Source organism: Hyla sarda, unplaced genomic scaffold (assembly GCF_029499605.1).
Source record: "Hyla sarda isolate aHylSar1 unplaced genomic scaffold, aHylSar1.hap1 scaffold_919, whole genome shotgun sequence".
NCBI classification, from domain to species: domain Eukaryota; kingdom Metazoa; phylum Chordata; class Amphibia; order Anura; family Hylidae; genus Hyla; species Hyla sarda.
Genome location: NW_026610948.1, coordinates 32,059 through 57,808, shown reverse-complemented (window position 1 = coordinate 57,808; position 25,750 = coordinate 32,059). Strand labels below are relative to the sequence as shown.

General features: G+C 46.0%; 11 non-coding genes across 11 annotated transcripts; all 11 read right to left on the bottom strand.

Annotated features, from left to right (window-relative positions):
- Positions 1–1,933: 1,933 nt before the first annotated feature.
- LOC130349594 (U2 spliceosomal RNA) lies at positions 1,934–2,124 on the bottom strand. The gene has a single exon (XR_008886885.1). It is a non-coding gene; the product is annotated as a U2 spliceosomal RNA (small nuclear RNA).
- Positions 2,125–4,214: 2,090 nt separating this feature from the next.
- LOC130349593 (U2 spliceosomal RNA) lies at positions 4,215–4,405 on the bottom strand. Its single transcript, XR_008886884.1, has one exon. It is a non-coding gene; the product is annotated as a U2 spliceosomal RNA (small nuclear RNA).
- A 2,082-nt stretch (positions 4,406–6,487) lies between these two features.
- On the bottom strand, positions 6,488–6,678 carry LOC130349592 (U2 spliceosomal RNA). Its single transcript, XR_008886883.1, has one exon. It is a non-coding gene; the product is annotated as a U2 spliceosomal RNA (small nuclear RNA).
- Positions 6,679–8,758: 2,080 nt separating this feature from the next.
- LOC130349591 (U2 spliceosomal RNA) lies at positions 8,759–8,949 on the bottom strand. The gene has a single exon (XR_008886882.1). It is a non-coding gene; the product is annotated as a U2 spliceosomal RNA (small nuclear RNA).
- Positions 8,950–11,038: 2,089 nt separating this feature from the next.
- LOC130349590 (U2 spliceosomal RNA) lies at positions 11,039–11,229 on the bottom strand. The gene has a single exon (XR_008886881.1). It is a non-coding gene; the product is annotated as a U2 spliceosomal RNA (small nuclear RNA).
- Positions 11,230–13,317: 2,088 nt separating this feature from the next.
- On the bottom strand, positions 13,318–13,508 carry LOC130349589 (U2 spliceosomal RNA). The gene has a single exon (XR_008886880.1). It is a non-coding gene; the product is annotated as a U2 spliceosomal RNA (small nuclear RNA).
- A 2,084-nt stretch (positions 13,509–15,592) lies between these two features.
- Positions 15,593–15,783, bottom strand: LOC130349587 (U2 spliceosomal RNA). Its single transcript, XR_008886879.1, has one exon. It is a non-coding gene; the product is annotated as a U2 spliceosomal RNA (small nuclear RNA).
- Positions 15,784–17,873: 2,090 nt separating this feature from the next.
- Positions 17,874–18,064, bottom strand: LOC130349586 (U2 spliceosomal RNA). The gene has a single exon (XR_008886878.1). It is a non-coding gene; the product is annotated as a U2 spliceosomal RNA (small nuclear RNA).
- A 2,082-nt stretch (positions 18,065–20,146) lies between these two features.
- LOC130349585 (U2 spliceosomal RNA) lies at positions 20,147–20,337 on the bottom strand. Its single transcript, XR_008886877.1, has one exon. It is a non-coding gene; the product is annotated as a U2 spliceosomal RNA (small nuclear RNA).
- A 2,082-nt stretch (positions 20,338–22,419) lies between these two features.
- LOC130349583 (U2 spliceosomal RNA) lies at positions 22,420–22,610 on the bottom strand. Its single transcript, XR_008886875.1, has one exon. It is a non-coding gene; the product is annotated as a U2 spliceosomal RNA (small nuclear RNA).
- A 2,082-nt stretch (positions 22,611–24,692) lies between these two features.
- On the bottom strand, positions 24,693–24,883 carry LOC130349582 (U2 spliceosomal RNA). The gene has a single exon (XR_008886874.1). It is a non-coding gene; the product is annotated as a U2 spliceosomal RNA (small nuclear RNA).
- Between the last annotated feature and the right edge of the window lie 867 nt (positions 24,884–25,750).

The window sequence follows — 25,750 nt, the reverse complement described above, 5'->3', positions numbered from 1 at the left end:
TTGCTAAGCAGCAAGACAGGGGCCCATTGCACTCCCACGGGGCCTTTTTAAATGCAATCCATAACCCGGATTTGCCAGGAACCCTTCTTACTCCTCCTACTTGCATGTGACACTGGGCTTAGGATCTGCATAGGAAACACACACACAAGCACACACCTACCTTTGTTGCCTGCAGATGCCTCCTTGGCTGTCCCCAAACGGTATCAAACCAACACCCACGGGAAGCTGTAAGCATAGAGGACATGCCTGCACCCCATTGGACTTACCTGTGTGGGTTAAATCCGGGTTATTTGACAACCTATGGCGGTGATGGTTCTGCTCAGGCAGAGCAGTGCTGATGCTCCTCATAAAGCTGTCGCTGCTGTGAAGGTTCTAGGTGACATCACAAATCCCTATGGTTACATACACAACAAAGCTGGGTTGTTGTTGTTTACACTCTGCAAGGCCTGTGGAAGTGAGTGACATCATAGCACTGTAGTTCTGAGGGTTCTAGATGGATGCAACAATCTCCTGTTGCTTCTATGAAGGCCATAATAGACGACATCACCAAACAGCTCCATAGTCACATACACAGCAAAGGAGAGATGTTGTTTACACCTAGTGATGTCAGTGGTATTGAGTGACATCACAGCACAGTGCTAAGGCTCCTGGGCCTGGACACAGCAGCGGCTGCAATATCTCAACGGAGAATACGTTTATATATATGTGTGTGTGTGCGCGTATATATATATATATATATATATATATATATATATATATTTCTCCGCCGAAATCACTTTTAAACCCATTTCCACCTTTTTTTCCCTTCTCTTCCTCTTACTTTTTTTTCACGTTTTTTTACGTTTTTCTCCTTTTCGCCTCTTTTCTGGGCGTATTATTCTTCTTTTTCTTCTTTTTTTTCGTCTAATGCATACCCCATCAGTGCAGCAATGCTTATTCAATACCGCCAGCAGATGGAGACACTGGGGGATAATTTTCTAAGGATTTATACTGATTTTTCCTGTCTGAATTTGTCGCACAGAAAGTTGCAGGCCAAATATGTGTGACATTTCTGCGACTTTAGCTTCTAGAGCATTTTTACAACATTATACATAGGTGCTGAATACATAAAAAGCGACTGTTCAGCGACAGACAAGTCGCATCGGCTGAAAGTAGGCCAGAATGTCAGTCCATGTTGGAGCAGGTTTAGATACAGTCTAAAGTATAGATCTCAAAGTCTGTGCACAGAATTTAGCAAGGGCCTCGCACCTTCTGATGCATCAGGTAGGTGCACAATAGCATAGCCTAACCCTCTGTACTTTGGTCTATATTGATGCGGGACATAGACAGCCAGCTGATGACCAATCCATTAGTGCAATGGATGGCTGGAAGCATTTGTCTTTGCCTTTGCAATACCACAGAAGCAATGCATGGTCAATGTACAGCAATGACACACCTGTGTGAACAGCCAGGAGACCCCCCCCCATGTTATGTTACATAGTTACATAGTTAGTACGGTCGAAAAAAGACATATGTCCATCAAGTTCAACCAGGGAATTAAGGGGTAGGGGTGTGGCGCGATATTGGGGAAGGGATGAGATTTTATATTTCTTCATAAGCATTAATCTTATTTTGTCAATTAGGAACATTCAGCACCCACCCGCTATCAAGGCAGCTGCCTATCATGTCATGCCCTACCTGCACAGGTGTGCTGGCTACTCAAATGATCCAATTAAGGAGGCCATTTAGTCAGCAGCAGCAGAAGTCCTGTGCCTGGACGCTCCAACAGCGGCCAGACACAAGCAGAAGCAGAAGCAGCAGAAGCAGCAGCAGCACCACCTTTTGTTTTTTGGCTGCAGCAGCAGCAGCAGCAAGGCCCACAGGGCTGGCTAGCTGGCTAGCCAGCAAGCAGGTAGCAATGAAAGTAGGAATCTTTCTTTTTAACCCTGTAAGGGGGTGGTGCACTGTACCCGAAGATACTGCCATATCGGGTCAATGCATAGGGCGACGGAAGCAAGCTTCGAAATCGGCCCCCGTTCTCAAAAATCCATTTAATATATGGTCCCCAGATAGGGGACGTATCAGATATTAAACTGATAAGAACAGATACTACACTTGATCTTAGCCAAAAGGCCGAGAAGCGATAACCGTGAAAGGGGCGGGCCCAACAAGGTCCCCTTCATGGGCACTATCACTGCTTGCTGTCAGGGAGGCTGCCAGACAATTTTCCATGCACACTCTGGGCTGGGGGGCAGTCAACCACCAGTACACACAGCAGAACCTAAACCCATACCATTATTGCTAAGCAGCAAGACAGGGGCCCATTGCACTCCCACGGGGCCTTTTTAAATGCAATCCATAACCCGGATTTGCCAGGAACCCTTCTTACTCCTCCTACTTGCATGTGACACTGGGCTTAGGATCTGCATAGGAAACACACACACAAGCACACACCTACCTTTGTTGCCTGCAGATGCCTCCTTGGCTGTCCCCAAACGGTATCAAACCAACACCCACGGGAAGCTGTAAGCATAGAGGACATGCCTGCACCCCATTGGACTTACCTGTGTGGGTTAAATCCGGGTTATTTGACAACCTATGGCGGTGATGGTTCTGCTCAGGCAGAGCAGTGCTGATGCTCCTCATAAAGCTGTCGCTGCTGTGAAGGTTCTAGGTGACATCACAAATCCCTATGGTTACATACACAACAAAGCTGGGTTGTTGTTGTTTACACTCTGCAAGGCCTGTGGAAGTGAGTGACATCATAGCACTGTAGTTCTGAGGGTTCTAGATGGATGCAACAATCTCCTGTTGCTTCTATGAAGGCCATAATAGACGACATCACCAAACAGCTCCATAGTCACATACACAGCAAAGGAGAGATGTTGTTTACACCTAGTGATGTCAGTGGTATTGAGTGACATCACAGCACAGTGCTAAGGCTCCTGGGCCTGGACACAGCAGCGGCTGCAATATCTCAACGGAGAATACGTTTATATATATGTGTGTGTGTGCGCGTATATATATATATATATATATATATATATATATATATATATATATATATTCTCCGCCGAAATCACTTTTAAACCCATTTCCACCTTTTTTTCCCTTCTCTTCCTCTTACTTTTTTTTCACGTTTTTTTACGTTTTTCTCCTTTTCGCCTCTTTTCTGGGCGTATTATTCTTCTTTTTCTTCTTTTTTTTCGTCTAATGCATACCCCATCAGTGCAGCAATGCTTATTCAATACCGCCAGCAGATGGAGACACTGGGGGATAATTTTCTAAGGATTTATACTGATTTTTCCTGTCTGAATTTGTCGCACAGAAAGTTGCAGGCCAAATATGTGTGACATTTCTGCGACTTTAGCTTCTAGAGCATTTTTACAACATTATACATAGGTGCTGAATACATAAAAAGCGACTGTTCAGCGACAGACAAGTCGCATCGGCTGAAAGTAGGCCAGAATGTCAGTCCATGTTGGAGCAGGTTTAGATACAGTCTAAAGTATAGATCTCAAAGTCTGTGCACAGAATTTAGCAAGGGCCTCGCACCTTCTGATGCATCAGGTAGGTGCACAATAGCATAGCCTAACCCTCTGTACTTTGGTCTATATTGATGCGGGACATAGACAGCCAGCTGATGACCAATCCATTAGTGCAATGGATGGCTGGAAGCATTTGTCTTTGCCTTTGCAATACCACAGAAGCAATGCATGGTCAATGTACAGCAATGACACACCTGTGTGAACAGCCAGGAGACCCCCCCCATGTTATGTTACATAGTTACTAGTTAGTACGGTCGAAAAAAGACATATGTCCATCAAGTTCAACCAGGGAATTAAGGGGTAGGGGTGTGGCGCGATATTGGGGAAGGGATGAGATTTTATATTTCTTCATAAGCATTAATCTTATTTTGTCAATTAGGAACATTCAGCACCCACCCGCTATCAAGGCAGCTGCCTATCATGTCATGCCCTACCTGCACAGGTGTGCTGGCTACTCAAATGATCCAATTAAGGAGGCCATTTAGTCAGCAGCAGCAGAAGTCCTGTGCCTGGACGCTCCAACAGCGGCCAGACACAAGCAGAAGCAGAAGCAGCAGAAGCAGCAGCAGCACCACCTTTTGTTTTTTGGCTGCAGCAGCAGCAGCAAGGCCCACAGGGCTGGCTAGCTGGCTAGCCAGCAAGCAGGTAGCAATGAAAGTAGGAATCTTTCTTTTTAACCCTGTAAGGGGGTGGTGCACTGTACCCGAAGATACTGCCATATCGGGTCAATGCATAGGGCGACGGAAGCAAGCTTCGAAATCGGCCCCCGTTCTCAAAAATCCATTTAATATATGGTCCCCAGATAGGGGACGTATCAGATATTAAACTGATAAGAACAGATACTACACTTGATCTTAGCCAAAAGGCCGAGAAGCGATAACCGTGAAAGGGGCGGGCCCAACAAGGTCCCCTTCATGGGCACTATCACTGCTTGCTGTCAGGGAGGCTGCCAGACAATTTTCCATGCACACTCTGGGCTGGGGGGCAGTCAACCACCAGTACACACAGCAGAACCTAAACCCATACCATTATTGCTAAGCAGCAAGACAGGGGCCCATTGCACTCCCACGGGGCCTTTTTAAATGCAATCCATAACCCGGATTTGCCAGGAACCCTTCTTACTCCTCCTACTTGCATGTGACACTGGGCTTAGGATCTGCATAGGAAACACACACACAAGCACACACCTACCTTTGTTGCCTGCAGATGCCTCCTTGGCTGTCCCCAAACGGTATCAAACCAACACCCACGGGAAGCTGTAAGCATAGAGGACATGCCTGCACCCCATTGGACTTACCTGTGTGGGTTAAATCCGGGTTATTTGACAACCTATGGCGGTGATGGTTCTGCTCAGGCAGAGCAGTGCTGATGCTCCTCATAAAGCTGTCGCTGCTGTGAAGGTTCTAGGTGACATCACAAATCCCTATGGTTACATACACAACAAAGCTGGGTTGTTGTTGTTTACACTCTGCAAGGCCTGTGGAAGTGAGTGACATCATAGCACTGTAGTTCTGAGGGTTCTAGATGGATGCAACAATCTCCTGTTGCTTCTATGAAGGCCATAATAGACGACATCACCAAACAGCTCCATAGTCACATACACAGCAAAGGAGAGATGTTGTTTACACCTAGTGATGTCAGTGGTATTGAGTGACATCACAGCACAGTGCTAAGGCTCCTGGGCCTGGACACAGCAGCGGCTGCAATATCTCAACGGAGAATACGTTTATATATATGTGTGTGTGTGCGCGTATATATATATATATATATATATATATATATATATATATTTCTCCGCCGAAATCACTTTTAAACCCATTTCCACCTTTTTTTCCCTTCTCTTCCTCTTACTTTTTTTTCACGTTTTTTTACGTTTTTCTCCTTTTCGCCTCTTTTCTGGGCGTATTATTCTTCTTTTTCTTCTTTTTTTTCGTCTAATGCATACCCCATCAGTGCAGCAATGCTTATTCAATACCGCCAGCAGATGGAGACACTGGGGGATAATTTTCTAAGGATTTATACTGATTTTTCCTGTCTGAATTTGTCGCACAGAAAGTTGCAGGCCAAATATGTGTGACATTTCTGCGACTTTAGCTTCTAGAGCATTTTTACAACATTATACATAGGTGCTGAATACATAAAAAGCGACTGTTCAGCGGCAGACAAGTCGCATCGGCTGAAAGTAGGCCAGAATGTCAGTCCATGTTGGAGCAGGTTTAGATACAGTCTAAAGTATAGATCTCAAAGTCTGTGCACAGAATTTAGCAAGGGCCTCGCACCTTCTGATGCATCAGGTAGGTGCACAATAGCATAGCCTAACCCTCTGTACTTTGGTCTATATTGATGCGGGACATAGACAGCCAGCTGATGACCAATCCATTAGTGCAATGGATGGCTGGAAGCATTTGTCTTTGCCTTTGCAATACCACAGAAGCAATGCATGGTCAATGTACAGCAATGACACACCTGTGTGAACAGCCAGGAGACCCCCCCCATGTTATGTTACATAGTTACATAGTTAGTACGGTCGAAAAAAGACATATGTCCATCAAGTTCAACCAGGGAATTAAGGGGTAGGGGTGTGGCGCGATATTGGGGAAGGGATGAGATTTTATATTTCTTCATAAGCATTAATCTTATTTTGTCAATTAGGAACATTCAGCACCCACCCGCTATCAAGGCAGCTGCCTATCATGTCATGCCCTACCTGCACAGGTGTGCTGGCTACTCAAATGATCCAATTAAGGAGGCCATTTAGTCAGCAGCAGCAGAAGTCCTGTGCCTGGACGCTCCAACAGCGGCCAGACACAAGCAGAAGCAGAAGCAGCAGAAGCAGCAGCAGCACCACCTTTTGTTTTTTGGCTGCAGCAGCAGCAGCAAGGCCCACAGGGCTGGCTAGCTGGCTAGCCAGCAAGCAGGTAGCAATGAAAGTAGGAATCTTTCTTTTTAACCCTGTAAGGGGGTGGTGCACTGTACCCGAAGATACTGCCATATCGGGTCAATGCATAGGGCGACGGAAGCAAGCTTCGAAATCGGCCCCCGTTCTCAAAAATCCATTTAATATATGGTCCCCAGATAGGGGACGTATCAGATATTAAACTGATAAGAACAGATACTACACTTGATCTTAGCCAAAAGGCCGAGAAGCGATAACCGTGAAAGGGGCGGGCCCAACAAGGTCCCCTTCATGGGCACTATCACTGCTTGCTGTCAGGGAGGCTGCCAGACAATTTTCCATGCACACTCTGGGCTGGGGGGCAGTCAACCACCAGTACACACAGCAGAACCTAAACCCATACCATTATTGCTAAGCAGCAAGACAGGGGCCCATTGCACTCCCACGGGGCCTTTTTAAATGCAATCCATAACCCGGATTTGCCAGGAACCCTTCTTACTCCTCCTACTTGCATGTGACACTGGGCTTAGGATCTGCATAGGAAACACACACACAAGCACACACCTACCTTTGTTGCCTGCAGATGCCTCCTTGGCTGTCCCCAAACGGTATCAAACCAACACCCACGGGAAGCTGTAAGCATAGAGGACATGCCTGCACCCCATTGGACTTACCTGTGTGGGTTAAATCCGGGTTATTTGACAACCTATGGCGGTGATGGTTCTGCTCAGGCAGAGCAGTGCTGATGCTCCTCATAAAGCTGTCGCTGCTGTGAAGGTTCTAGGTGACATCACAAATCCCTATGGTTACATACACAACAAAGCTGGGTTGTTGTTGTTTACACTCTGCAAGGCCTGTGGAAGTGAGTGACATCATAGCACTGTAGTTCTGAGGGTTCTAGATGGATGCAACAATCTCCTGTTGCTTCTATGAAGGCCATAATAGACGACATCACCAAACAGCTCCATAGTCACATACACAGCAAAGGAGAGATGTTGTTTACACCTAGTGATGTCAGTGGTATTGAGTGACATCACAGCACAGTGCTAAGGCTCCTGGGCCTGGACACAGCAGCGGCTGCAATATCTCAACGGAGAATACGTTTATATATATGTGTGTGTGTGCGCGTATATATATATATATATATATATATATATATATATATATATATATTTCTCCGCCGAAATCACTTTTAAACCCATTTCCACCTTTTTTTCCCTTCTCTTCCTCTTACTTTTTTTTCACGTATTTTTACGTTTTTCTCCTTTTCGCCTCTTTTCTGGGCGTATTATTCTTCTTTTTCTTCTTTTTTTTCGTCTAATGCATACCCCATCAGTGCAGCAATGCTTATTCAATACCGCCAGCAGATGGAGACACTGGGGGATAATTTTCTAAGGATTTATACTGATTTTTCCTGTCTGAATTTGTCGCACAGAAAGTTGCAGGCCAAATATGTGTGACATTTCTGCGACTTTAGCTTCTAGAGCATTTTTACAACATTATACATAGGTGCTGAATACATAAAAAGCGACTGTTCAGCGGCAGACAAGTCGCATCGGCTGAAAGTAGGCCAGAATGTCAGTCCATGTTGGAGCAGGTTTAGATACAGTCTAAAGTATAGATCTCAAAGTCTGTGCACAGAATTTAGCAAGGGCCTCGCACCTTCTGATGCATCAGGTAGGTGCACAATAGCATAGCCTAACCCTCTGTACTTTGGTCTATATTGATGCGGGACATAGACAGCCAGCTGATGACCAATCCATTAGTGCAATGGATGGCTGGAAGCATTTGTCTTTGCCTTTGCAATACCACAGAAGCAATGCATGGTCAATGTACAGCAATGACACACCTGTGTGAACAGCCAGGAGACCCCCCCCATGTTATGTTACATAGTTACATAGTTAGTACGGTCGAAAAAAGACATATGTCCATCAAGTTCAACCAGGGAATTAAGGGGTAGGGGTGTGGCGCGATATTGGGGAAGGGATGAGATTTTATATTAGCATTAATCTTATTTTGTCAATTAGGAACATTCAGCACCCACCCGCTATCAAGGCAGCTGCCTATCATGTCATGCCCTACCTGCACAGGTGTGCTGGCTACTCAAATGATCCAATTAAGGAGGCCATTTAGTCAGCAGCAGCAGAAGTCCTGTGCCTGGACGCTCCAACAGCGGCCAGACACAAGCAGAAGCAGAAGCAGCAGAAGCAGCAGCAGCACCACCTTTTGTTTTTTGGCTGCAGCAGCAGCAGCAAGGCCCACAGGGCTGGCTAGCTGGCTAGCCAGCAAGCAGGTAGCAATGAAAGTAGGAATCTTTCTTTTTAACCCTGTAAGGGGGTGGTGCACTGTACCCGAAGATACTGCCATATCGGGTCAATGCATAGGGCGACGGAAGCAAGCTTCGAAATCGGCCCCCGTTCTCAAAAATCCATTTAATATATGGTCCCCAGATAGGGGACGTATCAGATATTAAACTGATAAGAACAGATACTACACTTGATCTTAGCCAAAAGGCCGAGAAGCGATAACCGTGAAAGGGGCGGGCCCAACAAGGTCCCCTTCATGGGCACTATCACTGCTTGCTGTCAGGGAGGCTGCCAGACAATTTTCCATGCACACTCTGGGCTGGGGGGCAGTCAACCACCAGTACACACAGCAGAACCTAAACCCATACCATTATTGCTAAGCAGCAAGACAGGGGCCCATTGCACTCCCACGGGGCCTTTTTAAATGCAATCCATAACCCGGATTTGCCAGGAACCCTTCTTACTCCTCCTACTTGCATGTGACACTGGGCTTAGGATCTGCATAGGAAACACACACACAAGCACACACCTACCTTTGTTGCCTGCAGATGCCTCCTTGGCTGTCCCCAAACGGTATCAAACCAACACCCACGGGAAGCTGTAAGCATAGAGGACATGCCTGCACCCCATTGGACTTACCTGTGTGGGTTAAATCCGGGTTATTTGACAACCTATGGCGGTGATGGTTCTGCTCAGGCAGAGCAGTGCTGATGCTCCTCATAAAGCTGTCGCTGCTGTGAAGGTTCTAGGTGACATCACAAATCCCTATGGTTACATACACAACAAAGCTGGGTTGTTGTTGTTTACACTCTGCAAGGCCTGTGGAAGTGAGTGACATCATAGCACTGTAGTTCTGAGGGTTCTAGATGGATGCAACAATCTCCTGTTGCTTCTATGAAGGCCATAATAGACGACATCACCAAACAGCTCCATAGTCACATACACAGCAAAGGAGAGATGTTGTTTACACCTAGTGATGTCAGTGGTATTGAGTGACATCACAGCACAGTGCTAAGGCTCCTGGGCCTGGACACAGCAGCGGCTGCAATATCTCAACGGAGAATACGTTTATATATATATATGTGTGTGTGTGCGCGTATATATATATATATATATATATATATATATATATATATATCTCCGCCGAAATCACTTTTAAACCCATTTCCACCTTTTTTTCCCTTCTCTTCCTCTTACTTTTTTTTCACGTTTTTTTACGTTTTTCTCCTTTTCGCCTCTTTTCTGGGCGTATTATTCTTCTTTTTCTTCTTTTTTTTCGTCTAATGCATACCCCATCAGTGCAGCAATGCTTATTCAATACCGCCAGCAGATGGAGACACTGGGGGATAATTTTCTAAGGATTTATACTGATTTTTCCTGTCTGAATTTGTCGCACAGAAAGTTGCAGGCCAAATATGTGTGACATTTCTGCGACTTTAGCTTCTAGAGCATTTTTACAACATTATACATAGGTGCTGAATACATAAAAAGCGACTGTTCAGCGACAGACAAGTCGCATCGGCTGAAAGTAGGCCAGAATGTCAGTCCATGTTGGAGCAGGTTTAGATACAGTCTAAAGTATAGATCTCAAAGTCTGTGCACAGAATTTAGCAAGGGCCTCGCACCTTCTGATGCATCAGGTAGGTGCACAATAGCATAGCCTAACCCTCTGTACTTTGGTCTATATTGATGCGGGACATAGACAGCCAGCTGATGACCAATCCATTAGTGCAATGGATGGCTGGAAGCATTTGTCTTTGCCTTTGCAATACCACAGAAGCAATGCATGGTCAATGTACAGCAATGACACACCTGTGTGAACAGCCAGGAGACCCCCCCCATGTTATGTTACATAGTTACATAGTTAGTACGGTCGAAAAAAGACATATGTCCATCAAGTTCAACCAGGGAATTAAGGGGTAGGGGTGTGGCGCGATATTGGGGAAGGGATGAGATTTTATATTTCTTCATAAGCATTAATCTTATTTTGTCAATTAGGAACATTCAGCACCCACCCGCTATCAAGGCAGCTGCCTATCATGTCATGCCCTACCTGCACAGGTGTGCTGGCTACTCAAATGATCCAATTAAGGAGGCCATTTAGTCAGCAGCAGCAGAAGTCCTGTGCCTGGACGCTCCAACAGCGGCCAGACACAAGCAGAAGCAGAAGCAGCAGAAGCAGCAGCAGCACCACCTTTTGTTTTTTGGCTGCAGCAGCAGCAGCAGCAAGGCCCACAGGGCTGGCTAGCTGGCTAGCCAGCAAGCAGGTAGCAATGAAAGTAGGAATCTTTCTTTTTAACCCTGTAAGGGGGTGGTGCACTGTACCCGAAGATACTGCCATATCGGGTCAATGCATAGGGCGACGGAAGCAAGCTTCGAAATCGGCCCCCGTTCTCAAAAATCCATTTAATATATGGTCCCCAGATAGGGGACGTATCAGATATTAAACTGATAAGAACAGATACTACACTTGATCTTAGCCAAAAGGCCGAGAAGCGATAACCGTGAAAGGGGCGGGCCCAACAAGGTCCCCTTCATGGGCACTATCACTGCTTGCTGTCAGGGAGGCTGCCAGACAATTTTCCATGCACACTCTGGGCTGGGGGGCAGTCAACCACCAGTACACACAGCAGAACCTAAACCCATACCATTATTGCTAAGCAGCAAGACAGGGGCCCATTGCACTCCCACGGGGCCTTTTTAAATGCAATCCATAACCCGGATTTGCCAGGAACCCTTCTTACTCCTCCTACTTGCATGTGACACTGGGCTTAGGATCTGCATAGGAAACACACACACAAGCACACACCTACCTTTGTTGCCTGCAGATGCCTCCTTGGCTGTCCCCAAACGGTATCAAACCAACACCCACGGGAAGCTGTAAGCATAGAGGACATGCCTGCACCCCATTGGACTTTCCTGTGTGGGTTAAATCCGGGTTATTTGACAACCTATGGCGGTGATGGTTCTGCTCAGGCAGAGCAGTGCTGATGCTCCTCATAAAGCTGTCGCTGCTGTGAAGGTTCTAGGTGACATCACAAATCCCTATGGTTACATACACAACAAAGCTGGGTTGTTGTTGTTTACACTCTGCAAGGCCTGTGGAAGTGAGTGACATCATAGCACTGTAGTTCTGAGGGTTCTAGATGGATGCAACAATCTCCTGTTGCTTCTATGAAGGCCATAATAGACGACATCACCAAACAGCTCCATAGTCACATACACAGCAAAGGAGAGATGTTGTTTACACCTAGTGATGTCAGTGGTATTGAGTGACATCACAGCACAGTGCTAAGGCTCCTGGGCCTGGACACAGCAGCGGCTGCAATATCTCAACGGAGAATACGTTTATATATATGTGTGTGTGTGCGCGTATATATATATATATATATATATATATATATATATATATATATATTTCTCCGCCGAAATCACTTTTAAACCCATTTCCACCTTTTTTTCCCTTCTCTTCCTCTTACTTTTTTTTCACGTTTTTTTACGTTTTTCTCCTTTTCGCCTCTTTTCTGGGCGTATTATTCTTCTTTTTCTTCTTTTTTTTCGTCTAATGCATACCCCATCAGTGCAGCAATGCTTATTCAATACCGCCAGCAGATGGAGACACTGGGGGATAATTTTCTAAGGATTTATACTGATTTTTCCTGTCTGAATTTGTCGCACAGAAAGTTGCAGGCCAAATATGTGTGACATTTCTGCGACTTTAGCTTCTAGAGCATTTTTACAACATTATACATAGGTGCTGAATACATAAAAAGCGACTGTTCAGCGACAGACAAGTCGCATCGGCTGAAAGTAGGCCAGAATGTCAGTCCATGTTGGAGCAGGTTTAGATACAGTCTAAAGTATAGATCTCAAAGTCTGTGCACAGAATTTAGCAAGGGCCTCGCACCTTCTGATGCATCAGGTAGGTGCACAATAGCATAGCCTAACCCTCTGTACTTTGGTCTATATTGATGCGGGACATAGACAGCCAGCTGATGACCAATCCATTAGTGCAATGGATGGCTGGAAGCATTTGTCTTTGCCTTTGCAATACCACAGAAGCAATGCATGGTCAATGTACAGCAATGACACACCTGTGTGAACAGCCAGGAGACCCCCCCCATGTTATGTTACATAGTTACATAGTTAGTACGGTCGAAAAAAGACATATGTCCATCAAGTTCAACCAGGGAATTAAGGGGTAGGGGTGTGGCGCGATATTGGGGAAGGGATGAGATTTTATATTTCTTCATAAGCATTAATCTTATTTTGTCAATTAGGAACATTCAGCACCCACCCGCTATCAAGGCAGCTGCCTATCATGTCATGCCCTACCTGCACAGGTGTGCTGGCTACTCAAATGATCCAATTAAGGAGGCCATTTAGTCAGCAGCAGCAGAAGTCCTGTGCCTGGACGCTCCAACAGCGGCCAGACACAAGCAGAAGCAGAAGCAGCAGAAGCAGCAGCAGCACCACCTTTTGTTTTTTGGCTGCAGCAGCAGCAGCAAGGCCCACAGGGCTGGCTAGCTGGCTAGCCAGCAAGCAGGTAGCAATGAAAGTAGGAATCTTTCTTTTTAACCCTGTAAGGGGGTGGTGCACTGTACCCGAAGATACTGCCATATCGGGTCAATGCATAGGGCGACGGAAGCAAGCTTCGAAATCGGCCCCCGTTCTCAAAAATCCATTTAATATATGGTCCCCAGATAGGGGACGTATCAGATATTAAACTGATAAGAACAGATACTACACTTGATCTTAGCCAAAAGGCCGAGAAGCGATAACCGTGAAAGGGGCGGGCCCAACAAGGTCCCCTTCATGGGCACTATCACTGCTTGCTGTCAGGGAGGCTGCCAGACAATTTTCCATGCACACTCTGGGCTGGGGGGCAGTCAACCACCAGTACACACAGCAGAACCTAAACCCATACCATTATTGCTAAGCAGCAAGACAGGGGCCCATTGCACTCCCACGGGGCCTTTTTAAATGCAATCCATAACCCGGATTTGCCAGGAACCCTTCTTACTCCTCCTACTTGCATGTGACACTGGGCTTAGGATCTGCATAGGAAACACACACACAAGCACACACCTACCTTTGTTGCCTGCAGATGCCTCCTTGGCTGTCCCCAAACGGTATCAAACCAACACCCACGGGAAGTTGTAAGCATAGAGGACATGCCTGCACCCCATTGGACTTACCTGTGTGGGTTAAATCCGGGTTATTTGACAACCTATGGCGGTGATGGTTCTGCTCAGGCAGAGCAGTGCTGATGCTCCTCATAAAGCTGTCGCTGCTGTGAAGGTTCTAGGTGACATCACAAATCCCTATGGTTACATACACAACAAAGCTGGGTTGTTGTTGTTTACACTCTGCAAGGCCTGTGGAAGTGAGTGACATCATAGCACTGTAGTTCTGAGGGTTCTAGATGGATGCAACAATCTCCTGTTGCTTCTATGAAGGCCATAATAGACGACATCACCAAACAGCTCCATAGTCACATACACAGCAAAGGAGAGATGTTGTTTACACCTAGTGATGTCAGTGGTATTGAGTGACATCACAGCACAGTGCTAAGGCTCCTGGGCCTGGACACAGCAGCGGCTGCAATATCTCAACGGAGAATACGTTTATATATATGTGTGTGTGTGCGCGTATATATATATATATATATATATATATATATATATATATATTTCTCCGCCGAAATCACTTTTAAACCCATTTCCACCTTTTTTTCCCTTCTCTTCCTCTTACTTTTTTTTCACGTTTTTTTACGTTTTTCTCCTTTTCGCCTCTTTTCTGGGCGTATTATTCTTCTTTTTCTTCTTTTTTTTCGTCTAATGCATACCCCATCAGTGCAGCAATGCTTATTCAATACCGCCAGCAGATGGAGACACTGGGGGATAATTTTCTAAGGATTTATACTGATTTTTCCTGTCTGAATTTGTCGCACAGAAAGTTGCAGGCCAAATATGTGTGACATTTCTGCGACTTTAGCTTCTAGAGCATTTTTACAACATTATACATAGGTGCTGAATACATAAAAAGCGACTGTTCAGCGGCAGACAAGTCGCATCGGCTGAAAGTAGGCCAGAATGTCAGTCCATGTTGGAGCAGGTTTAGATACAGTCTAAAGTATAGATCTCAAAGTCTGTGCACAGAATTTAGCAAGGGCCTCGCACCTTCTGATGCATCAGGTAGGTGCACAATAGCATAGCCTAACCCTCTGTACTTTGGTCTATATTGATGCGGGACATAGACAGCCAGCTGATGACCAATCCATTAGTGCAATGGATGGCTGGAAGCATTTGTCTTTGCCTTTGCAATACCACAGAAGCAATGCATGGTCAATGTACAGCAATGACACACCTGTGTGAACAGCCAGGAGACCCCCCCCATGTTATGTTACATAGTTACATAGTTAGTACGGTCGAAAAAAGACATATGTCCATCAAGTTCAACCAGGGAATTAAGGGGTAGGGGTGTGGCGCGATATTGGGGAAGGGATGAGATTTTATATTTCTTCATAAGCATTAATCTTATTTTGTCAATTAGGAACATTCAGCACCCACCCGCTATCAAGGCAGCTGCCTATCATGTCATGCCCTACCTGCACAGGTGTGCTGGCTACTCAAATGATCCAATTAAGGAGGCCATTTAGTCAGCAGCAGCAGAAGTCCTGTGCCTGGACGCTCCAACAGCGGCCAGACACAAGCAGAAGCAGAAGCAGCAGAAGCAGCAGCAGCACCACCTTTTGTTTTTTGGCTGCAGCAGCAGCAGCAAGGCCCACAGGGCTGGCTAGCTGGCTATCCAGCAAGCAGGTAGCAATGAAAGTAGGAATCTTTCTTTTTAACCCTGTAAGGGGGTGGTGCACTGTACCCGAAGATACTGCCATATCGGGTCAATGCATAGGGCGACGGAAGCAAGCTTCGAAATCGGCCCCCGTTCTCAAAAATCCATTTAATATATGGTCCCCAGATAGGGGACGTATCAGATATTAAACTGATAAGAACAGATACTACACTTGATCTTAGCCAAAAGGCCGAGAAGCGATAACCGTGAAAGGGGCGGGCCCAACAAGGTCCCCTTCATGGGCACTATCACTGCTTGCTGTCAGGGAGGCTGCCAGACAATTTTCCATGCACACTCTGGGCTGGGGGGCAGTCAACCACCAGTACACACAGCAGAACCTAAACCCATACCATTATTGCTAAGCAGCAAGACAGGGGCCCATTGCACTCCCACGGGGCCTTTTTAAATGCAATCCATAACCCGGATTTGCCAGGAACCCTTCTTACTCCTCCTACTTGCATGTGACACTGGGCTTAGGATCTGCATAGGAAACACACACACAAGCACACACCTACCTTTGTTGCCTGCAGATGCCTCCTTGGCTGTCCCCAAACGGTATCAAACCAACACCCACGGGAAGCTGTAAGCATAGAGGACATGCCTGCACCCCATTGGACTTACCTGTGTGGGTTAAATCCGGGTTATTTGACAACCTATGGCGGTGATGGTTCTGCTCAGGCAGAGCAGTGCTGATGCTCCTCATAAAGCTGTCGCTGCTGTGAAGGTTCTAGGTGACATCACAAATCCCTATGGTTACATACACAACAAAGCTGGGTTGTTGTTGTTTACACTCTGCAAGGCCTGTGGAAGTGAGTGACATCATAGCACCGTAGTTCTGAGGGTTCTAGATGGATGCAACAATCTCCTGTTGCTTCTATGAAGGCCATAATAGACGACATCACCAAACAGCTCCATAGTCACATACACAGCAAAGGAGAGATGTTGTTTACACCTAGTGATGTCAGTGGTATTGAGTGACATCACAGCACAGTGCTAAGGCTCCTGGGCCTGGACACAGCAGCGGCTGCAATATCTCAACGGAGAATACGTTTATATATATGTGTGTGTGTGCGCGTATATATATATATATATATATATATATATATATATATATATTTCTCCGCCGAAATCACTTTTAAACCCATTTCCACCTTTTTTTCCCTTCTCTTCCTCTTACTTTTTTTTCACGTTTTTTTACGTTTTTCTCCTTTTCGCCTCTTTTCTGGGCGTATTATTCTTCTTTTTCTTCTTTTTTTTCGTCTAATGCATACCCCATCAGTGCAGCAATGCTTATTCAATACCGCCAGCAGATGGAGACACTGGGGGATAATTTTCTAAGGATTTATACTGATTTTTCCTGTCTGAATTTGTCGCACAGAAAGTTGCAGGCCAAATATGTGTGACATTTCTGCGACTTTAGCTTCTAGAGCATTTTTACAACATTATACATAGGTGCTGAATACATAAAAAGCGACTGTTCAGCGGCAGACAAGTCGCATCGGCTGAAAGTAGGCCAGAATGTCAGTCCATGTTGGAGCAGGTTTAGATACAGTCTAAAGTATAGATCTCAAAGTCTGTGCACAGAATTTAGCAAGGGCCTCGCACCTTCTGATGCATCAGGTAGGTGCACAATAGCATAGCCTAACCCTCTGTACTTTGGTCTATATTGATGCGGGACATAGACAGCCAGCTGATGACCAATCCATTAGTGCAATGGATGGCTGGAAGCATTTGTCTTTGCCTTTGCAATACCACAGAAGCAATGCATGGTCAATGTACAGCAATGACACACCTGTGTGAACAGCCAGGAGACCCCCCCCATGTTATGTTACATAGTTACATAGTTAGTACGGTCGAAAAAAGACATATGTCCATCAAGTTCAACCAGGGAATTAAGGGGTAGGGGTGTGGCGCGATATTGGGGAAGGGATGAGATTTTATATTTCTTCATAAGCATTAATCTTATTTTGTCAATTAGGAACATTCAGCACCCACCCGCTATCAAGGCAGCTGCCTATCATGTCATGCCCTACCTGCACAGGTGTGCTGGCTACTCAAATGATCCAATTAAGGAGGCCATTTAGTCAGCAGCAGCAGAAGTCCTGTGCCTGGACGCTCCAACAGCGGCCAGACACAAGCAGAAGCAGAAGCAGAAGCAGCAGAAGCAGCAGCAGCACCACCTTTTGTTTTTTGGCTGCAGCAGCAGCAGCAAGGCCCACAGGGCTGGCTAGCTGGCTAGCCAGCAAGCAGGTAGCAATGAAAGTAGGAATCTTTCTTTTTAACCCTGTAAGGGGGTGGTGCACTGTACCCGAAGATACTGCCATATCGGGTCAATGCATAGGGCGACGGAAGCAAGCTTCGAAATCGGCCCCCGTTCTCAAAAATCCATTTAATATATGGTCCCCAGATAGGGGACGTATCAGATATTAAACTGATAAGAACAGATACTACACTTGATCTTAGCCAAAAGGCCGAGAAGCGATAACCGTGAAAGGGGCGGGCCCAACAAGGTCCCCTTCATGGGCACTATCACTGCTTGCTGTCAGGGAGGCTGCCAGACAATTTTCCATGCACACTCTGGGCTGGGGGGCAGTCAACCACCAGTACACACAGCAGAACCTAAACCCATACCATTATTGCTAAGCAGCAAGACAGGGGCCCATTGCACTCCCACGGGGCCTTTTTAAATGCAATCCATAACCCGGATTTGCCAGGAACCCTTCTTACTCCTCCTACTTGCATGTGACACTGGGCTTAGGATCTGCATAGGAAACACACACACAAGCACACACCTACCTTTGTTGCCTGCAGATGCCTCCTTGGCTGTCCCCAAACGGTATCAAACCAACACCCACGGGAAGCTGTAAGCATAGAGGACATGCCTGCACCCCATTGGACTTACCTGTGTGGGTTAAATCCGGGTTATTTGACAACCTATGGCGGTGATGGTTCTGCTCAGGCAGAGCAGTGCTGATGCTCCTCATAAAGCTGTCGCTGCTGTGAAGGTTCTAGGTGACATCACAAATCCCTATGGTTACATACACAACAAAGCTGGGTTGTTGTTGTTTACACTCTGCAAGGCCTGTGGAAGTGAGTGACATCATAGCACTGTAGTTCTGAGGGTTCTAGATGGATGCAACAATCTCCTGTTGCTTCTATGAAGGCCATAATAGACGACATCACCAAACAGCTCCATAGTCACATACACAGCAAAGGAGAGATGTTGTTTACACCTAGTGATGTCAGTGGTATTGAGTGACATCACAGCACAGTGCTAAGGCTCCTGGGCCTGGACACAGCAGCGGCTGCAATATCTCAACGGAGAATACGTTTATATATATGTGTGTGTGTGCGCGTATATATATATATATATATATATATATATATATATATATTTCTCCGCCGAAATCACTTTTAAACCCATTTCCACCTTTTTTTCCCTTCTCTTCCTCTTACTTTTTTTTCACGTTTTTTTACGTTTTTCTCCTTTTCGCCTCTTTTCTGGGCGTATTATTCTTCTTTTTCTTCTTTTTTTTCGTCTAATGCATACCCCATCAGTGCAGCAATGCTTATTCAATACCGCCAGCAGATGGAGACACTGGGGGATAATTTTCTAAGGATTTATACTGATTTTTCCTGTCTGAATTTGTCGCACAGAAAGTTGCAGGCCAAATATGTGTGACATTTCTGCGACTTTAGCTTCTAGAGCATTTTTACAACATTATACATAGGTGCTGAATACATAAAAAGCGACTGTTCAGCGACAGACAAGTCGCATCGGCTGAAAGTAGGCCAGAATGTCAGTCCATGTTGGAGCAGGTTTAGATACAGTCTAAAGTATAGATCTCAAAGTCTGTGCACAGAATTTAGCAAGGGCCTCGCACCTTCTGATGCATCAGGTAGGTGCACAATAGCATAGCCTAACCCTCTGTACTTTGGTCTATATTGATGCGGGACATAGACAGCCAGCTGATGACCAATCCATTAGTGCAATGGATGGCTGGAAGCATTTGTCTTTGCCTTTGCAATACCACAGAAGCAATGCATGGTCAATGTACAGCAATGACACACCTGTGTGAACAGCCAGGAGACCCCCCCCATGTTATGTTACATAGTTACATAGTTAGTACGGTCGAAAAAAGACATATGTCCATCAAGTTCAACCAGGGAATTAAGGGGTAGGGGTGTGGCGCGATATTGGGGAAGGGATGAGATTTTATATTTCTTCATAAGCATTAATCTTATTTTGTCAATTAGGAACATTCAGCACCCACCCGCTATCAAGGCAGCTGCCTATCATGTCATGCCCTACCTGCACAGGTGTGCTGGCTACTCAAATGATCCAATTAAGGAGGCCATTTAGTCAGCAGCAGCAGAAGTCCTGTGCCTGGACGCTCCAACAGCGGCCAGACACAAGCAGAAGCAGAAGCAGCAGAAGCAGCAGCAGCACCACCTTTTGTTTTTTGGCTGCAGCAGCAGCAGCAAGGCCCACAGGGCTGGCTAGCTGGCTAGCCAGCAAGCAGGTAGCAATGAAAGTAGGAATCTTTCTTTTTAACCCTGTAAGGGGGTGGTGCACTGTACCCGAAGATACTGCCATATCGGGTCAATGCATAGGGCGACGGAAGCAAGCTTCGAAATCGGCCCCCGTTCTCAAAAATCCATTTAATATATGGTCCCCAGATAGGGGACGTATCAGATATTAAACTGATAAGAACAGATACTACACTTGATCTTAGCCAAAAGGCCGAGAAGCGATAACCGTGAAAGGGGCGGGCCCAACAAGGTCCCCTTCATGGGCACTATCACTGCTTGCTGTCAGGGAGGCTGCCAGACAATTTTCCATGCACACTCTGGGCTGGGGGGCAGTCAACCACCAGTACACACAGCAGAACCTAAACCCATACCATTATTGCTAAGCAGCAAGACAGGGGCCCATTGCACTCCCACGGGGCCTTTTTAAATGCAATCCATAACCCGGATTTGCCAGGAACCCTTCTTACTCCTCCTACTTGCATGTGACACTGGGCTTAGGATCTGCATAGGAAACACACACACAAGCACACACCTACCTTTGTTGCCTGCAGATGCCTCCTTGGCTGTCCCCAAACGGTATCAAACCAACACCCACGGGAAGCTGTAAGCATAGAGGACATGCCTGCACCCCATTGGACTTACCTGTGTGGGTTAAATCCGGGTTATTTGACAACCTATGGCGGTGATGGTTCTGCTCAGGCAGAGCAGTGCTGATGCTCCTCATAAAGCTGTCGCTGCTGTGAAGGTTCTAGGTGACATCACAAATCCCTATGGTTACATACACAACAAAGCTGGGTTGTTGTTGTTTACACTCTGCAAGGCCTGTGGAAGTGAGTGACATCATAGCACTGTAGTTCTGAGGGTTCTAGATGGATGCAACAATCTCCTGTTGCTTCTATGAAGGCCATAATAGACGACATCACCAAACAGCTCCATAGTCACATACACAGCAAAGGAGAGATGTTGTTTACACCTAGTGATGTCAGTGGTATTGAGTGACATCACAGCACAGTGCTAAGGCTCCTGGGCCTGGACACAGCAGCGGCTGCAATATCTCAACGGAGAATACGTTTATATATATGTGTGTGTGTGCGCGTATATATATATATATATATATATATATATATATATATATTTCTCCGCCGAAATCACTTTTAAACCCATTTCCACCTTTTTTTCCCTTCTCTTCCTCTTACTTTTTTTTCACGTTTTTTTACGTTTTTCTCCTTTTCGCCTCTTTTCTGGGCGTATTATTCTTCTTTTTCTTCTTTTTTTTCGTCTAATGCATACCCCATCAGTGCAGCAATGCTTATTCAATACCGCCAGCAGATGGAGACACTGGGGGATAATTTTCTAAGGATTTATACTGATTTTTCCTGTCTGAATTTGTCGCACAGAAAGTTGCAGGCCAAATATGTGTGACATTTCTGCGACTTTAGCTTCTAGAGCATTTTTACAACATTATACATAGGTGCTGAATACATAAAAAGCGACTGTTCAGCGGCAGACAAGTCGCATCGGCTGAAAGTAGGCCAGAATGTCAGTCCATGTTGGAGCAGGTTTAGATACAGTCTAAAGTATAGATCTCAAAGTCTGTGCACAGAATTTAGCAAGGGCCTTGCACCTTCTGATGCATCAGGTAGGTGCACAATAGCATAGCCTAACCCTCTGTACTTTGGTCTATATTGATGCGGGACATAGACAGCCAGCTGATGACCAATCCATTAGTGCAATGGATGGCTGGAAGCATTTGTCTTTGCCTTTGCAATACCACAGAAGCAATGCATGGTCAATGTACAGCAATGACACACCTGTGTGAACAGCCAGGAGACCCCCCCCATGTTATGTTACATAGTTACATAGTTAGTACGGTCGAAAAAAGACATATGTCCATCAAGTTCAACCAGGGAATTAAGGGGTAGGGGTGTGGCGCGATATTGGGGAAGGGATGAGATTTTATATTTCTTCATAAGCATTAATCTTATTTTGTCAATTAGGAACATTCAGCACCCACCCGCTATCAAGGCAGCTGCCTATCATGTCATGCCCTACCTGCACAGGTGTGCTGGCTACTCAAATGATCCAATTAAGGAGGCCATTTAGTCAGCAGCAGCAGAAGTCCTGTGCCTGGACGCTCCAACAGCGGCCAGACACAAGCAGAAGCAGAAGCAGCAGAAGCAGCAGCAGCACCACCTTTTGTTTTTTGGCTGCAGCAGCAGCAGCAAGGCCCACAGGGCTGGCTAGCTGGCTAGCCAGCAAGCAGGTAGCAATGAAAGTAGGAATCTTTCTTTTTAACCCTGTAAGGGGGTGGTGCACTGTACCCGAAGATACTGCCATATCGGGTCAATGCATAGGGCGACGGAAGCAAGCTTCGAAATCGGCCCCCGTTCTCAAAAATCCATTTAATATATGGTCCCCAGATAGGGGACGTATCAGATATTAAACTGATAAGAACAGATACTACACTTGATCTTAGCCAAAAGGCCGAGAAGCGATAACCGTGAAAGGGGCGGGCCCAACAAGGTCCCCTTCATGGGCACTATCACTGCTTGCTGTCAGGGAGGCTGCCAGACAATTTTCCATGCACACTCTGGGCTGGGGGGCAGTCAACCACCAGTACACACAGCAGAACCTAAACCCATACCATTATTGCTAAGCAGCAAGACAGGGGCCCATTGCACTCCCACGGGGCCTTTTTAAATGCAATCCATAACCCGGATTTGCCAGGAACCCTTCTTACTCCTCCTACTTGCATGTGACACTGGGCTTAGGATCTGCATAGGAAACACACACACAAGCACACACCTACCTTTGTTGCCTGCAGATGCCTCCTTGGCTGTCCCCAAACGGTATCAAACCAACACCCACGGGAAGCTGTAAGCATAGAGGACATGCCTGCACCCCATTGGACTTACCTGTGTGGGTTAAATCCGGGTTATTTGACAACCTATGGCGGTGATGGTTCTGCTCAGGCAGAGCAGTGCTGATGCTCCTCATAAAGCTGTCGCTGCTGTGAAGGTTCTAGGTGACATCACAAATCCCTATGGTTACATACACAACAAAGCTGGGTTGTTGTTGTTTACACTCTGCAAGGCCTGTGGAAGTGAGTGACATCATAGCACTGTAGTTCTGAGGGTTCTAGATGGATGCAACAATCTCCTGTTGCTTCTATGAAGGCCATAATAGACGACATCACCAAACAGCTCCATAGTCACATACACAGCAAAGGAGAGATGTTGTTTACACCTAGTGATGTCAGTGGTATTGAGTGACATCACAGCACAGTGCTAAGGCTCCTGGGCCTGGACACAGCAGCGGCTGCAATATCTCAACGGAGAATACGTTTATATATATGTGTGTGTGTGCGCGTATATATATATATATATATATATATATATATATATATATTTCTCCGCCGAAATCACTTTTAAACCCATTTCCACCTTTTTTTCCCTTCTCTTCCTCTTACTTTTTTTTCACGTTTTTTTACGTTTTTCTCCTTTTCGCCTCTTTTCTGGGCGTATTATTCTTCTTTTTCTTCTTTTTTTTCGTCTAATGCATACCCCATCAGTGCAGCAATGCTTATTCAATACCGCCAGCAGATGGAGACACTGGGGGATAATTTTCTAAGGATTTATACTGATTTTTCCTGTCTGAATTTGTCGCACAGAAAGTTGCAGGCCAAATATGTGTGACATTTCTGCGACTTTAGCTTCTAGAGCATTTTTACAACATTATACATAGGTGCTGAATACATAAAAAGCGACTGTTCAGCGGCAGACAAGTCGCATCGGCTGAAAGTAGGCCAGAATGTCAGTCCATGTTGGAGCAGGTTTAGATACAGTCTAAAGTATAGATCTCAAAGTCTGTGCACAGAATTTAGCAAGGGCCTTGCACCTTCTGATGCATCAGGTAGGTGCACAATAGCATAGCCTAACCCTCTGTACTTTGGTCTATATTGATGCGGGACATAGACAGCCAGCTGATGACCAATCCATTAGTGCAATGGATGGCTGGAAGCATTTGTCTTTGCCTTTGCAATACCACAGAAGCAATGCATGGTCAATGTACAGCAATGACACACCTGTGTGAACAGCCAGGAGACCCCCCCCATGTTATGTTACATAGTTACATAGTTAGTACGGTCGAAAAAAGACATATGTCCATCAAGTTCAACCAGGGAATTAAGGGGTAGGGGTGTGGCGCGATATTGGGGAAGGGATGAGATTTTATATTTCTTCATAAGCATTAATCTTATTTTGTCAATTAGGAACATTCAGCACCCACCCGCTATCAAGGCAGCTGCCTATCATGTCATGCCCTACCTGCACAGGTGTGCTGGCTACTCAAATGATCCAATTAAGGAGGCCATTTAGTCAGCAGCAGCAGAAGTCCTGTGCCTGGACGCTCCAACAGCGGCCAGACACAAGCAGAAGCAGAAGCAGCAGAAGCAGCAGCAGCACCACCTTTTGTTTTTTGGCTGCAGCAGCAGCAGCAAGGCCCACAGGGCTGGCTAGCTGGCTAGCCAGCAAGCAGGTAGCAATGAAAGTAGGAATCTTTCTTTTTAACCCTGTAAGGGGGTGGTGCACTGTACCCGAAGATACTGCCATATCGGGTCAATGCATAGGGCGACGGAAGCAAGCTTCGAAATCGGCCCCCGTTCTCAAAAATCCATTTAATATATGGTCCCCAGATAGGGGACGTATCAGATATTAAACTGATAAGAACAGATACTACACTTGATCTTAGCCAAAAGGCCGAGAAGCGATAACCGTGAAAGGGGCGGGCCCAACAAGGTCCCCTTCTTGCTGTCAGGGAGGCTGCCAGACAATTTTCCATGCACACTCTGGGCTGGGGGGCAGTCAACCACCAGTACACACAGCAGAACCTAAACCCATACCATTATTGCTAAGCAGCAAGACAGGGGCCCATTGCACTCCCACGGGGCCTTTTTAAATGCAATCCATAACCCGGATTTGCCAGGAACCCTTCTTACTCCTCCTACTTGCATGTGACACTGGGCTTAGGATCTGCATAGGAAACACACACACAAGCACACACCTACCTTTGTTGCCTGCAGATGCCTCCTTGGCTGTCCCCAAACGGTATCAAACCAACACCCACGGGAAGCTGTAAGCATAGAGGACATGCCTGCACCCCATTGGACTTACCTGTGTGGGTTAAATCCGGGTTATTTGACAACCTATGGCGGTGATGGTTCTGCTCAGGCAGAGCAGTGCTGATGCTCCTCATAAAGCTGTCGCTGCTGTGAAGGTTCTAGGTGACATCACAAATCCCTATGGTTACATACACAACAAAGCTGGGTTGTTGTTGTTTACACTCTGCAAGGCCTGTGGAAGTGAGTGACATCATAGCACTGTAGTTCTGAGGGTTCTAGATGGATGCAACAATCTCCTGTTGCTTCTATGAAGGCCATAATAGACGACATCACCAAACAGCTCCATAGTCACATACACAGCAAAGGAGAGATGTTGTTTACACCTAGTGATGTCAGTGGTATTGAGTGACATCACAGCACAGTGCTAAGGCTCCTGGGCCTGGACACAGCAGCGGCTGCAATATCTCAACGGAGAATACGTTTATATATATGTGTGTGTGTGCGCGTATATATATAT